The sequence below is a fragment of the Sinocyclocheilus anshuiensis genome, unplaced genomic scaffold (assembly GCF_001515605.1).
Source record: "Sinocyclocheilus anshuiensis isolate Anshui unplaced genomic scaffold, SAMN03320099.WGS_v1.1 scaffold466, whole genome shotgun sequence".
NCBI classification, from domain to species: Eukaryota; Metazoa; Chordata; class Actinopteri; order Cypriniformes; family Cyprinidae; genus Sinocyclocheilus; species Sinocyclocheilus anshuiensis.
The window spans coordinates 749,662-751,657 of NW_015544159.1; positions in this window are offsets into that span (position 1 = coordinate 749,662).

The window sequence follows — 1,996 nt, forward strand, 5'->3', positions numbered from 1 at the left end:
TGGCTGACATTTACAATACATTATTAATTTGGAAACCATCTGAATGTGATAACATTTGAGTTGTAGTTTTCATTTGCAGAATTCTGTCTTTTTGTGTTAATCTCTTAAGTTTAGCTTGATACAAAGTTCAAGTCAGCTTTTCAAAAATGGACGTATATTGAGACATCACTGCTAACCAAGGCTTGTTATATTTCAGCATATTGAACAGTAAGCGTTAGGACACCAAAGAGATAACATCATATCGTCCAGAAAATGAATGCCATGGAAATATTCCTGCCGTTCTACCAAACAAAACATCTAGCCAGTGTACAAACGTTGATGTGATGGTTCAGAATTCATTTGTCCATTTGAGATTCAACAGTTTTATGCCCTTAAACAAGATTGATCAATTTATTCCACAGGGAAATATCCAGTCTCACCAAAGGCTCACTAAAGTGCTTTCAGCACCACACATACAGCAGTAACCAATCAGGTGCCATATACTATTATTAAAGAAAAAAAAAGAAAAAAAAATGTATATATATATATATATATATATATATATAAAACAATCAGAAAAAGAAATGACAAATCATTTTTAGTAATTAACAAAAAGAAATGTACACATAGTATTTTCACTTATAATTTCAGTGCATAAATAAGATAAAATTATTAATGGACATAAATTATTGAGTTATGCATGTGCGACTATATAACAATGTGTCTTTGTCCAGATAACCATAAAGGTAGAATGTAAACATGACATTAGTTCATTTATTTGTGAACAAAAGCATATCATAATGGACAGCACTATAGTATTCCAGAGCTTGAGTAGACCACTGCAGTTCTTGAGGTCTACTGAAAACCTTTATTACACCAGGAGCTGCAAAAATACTATTTTTTATTTGATAGGCACAAAGGCAATTTTTTAACTTTGCCCCGAAGACACATATTTCCACAGAGCTATGCTATTCGTGCACTTTTTTATCTTTATTGGTACAAACAGTCCCCATGTTGTGCCACTTTAAAGGTGCATGTGAACAAGAATATGAAATTGTTTTTCGTACACTTGCCGCATTATACTAGCTGTGGTCTTTTGACATCAATCACAACCAAGCTAATAAAACATAACACACAAATTACAAACAAAAGGGATCCAGGTGAAATTTAAAAAAGGACACTATTTCCTGATGAGTTCAGCTAAACATATTGAGATGTAAATTAATGATTGTTATACATGCAAGCATAAGACCAATTTATTAAAATGCTATGCCTGAGATTTGAAAAAGGATGCAATAGACAGGGTTCCCACACAAAAGATTTTCCATGCTTTTTCTGACATTTTCAGTGAAGGCCAATATTGAAGAACATATTTTTTTATATGTATTTTATAAGACAGCACTCAAAATGAGCTATTTCTAGCCAATTAAATTTTCTGAGCATAAAAATAAAAAATAATAATACAAAAAAATTTAGTTTTGAAATTCTCTAATATTTGCAAGTTTTTTTTTTATGACTGTGGGAACCCTGAATAGGCCTTGGTTAAAAAAATAAATAAATAAAGACAGTCTCTGCTGCTAATAAACATGTAAACTGCAAATGCAAAAAATACAAGTTAAATGGTTACTGACGAATCACATATGCTAAAATAATAATAAGAAAACGAAAGAAAAATCCATTTCTGAGATTAAAATGTTTGTTTATAATTTTGAGGGTATTCTTGTTCCTATCATGTCCTATGCAGTCACTAAATAAATGTGTACAAACAACTTGATGAAATACCTGGACACCCAAGTAAATTGGTTAGTATTCCCAAGAAAGACTGTATTATTAAAATAACAATTTAAGTTCACTTAATTTATGGAAACTTTGGCATTTGGTGTAGACACACCACGGGGGCTGTACAATGAAAAAAATACATGATCTCAACTTCATTACTTTCATTGTTGTTTCAGTCATATTGCATCAGTAATCACAGAACATGAACACACAAAGGTTTAATTCTTTTCAAATCACG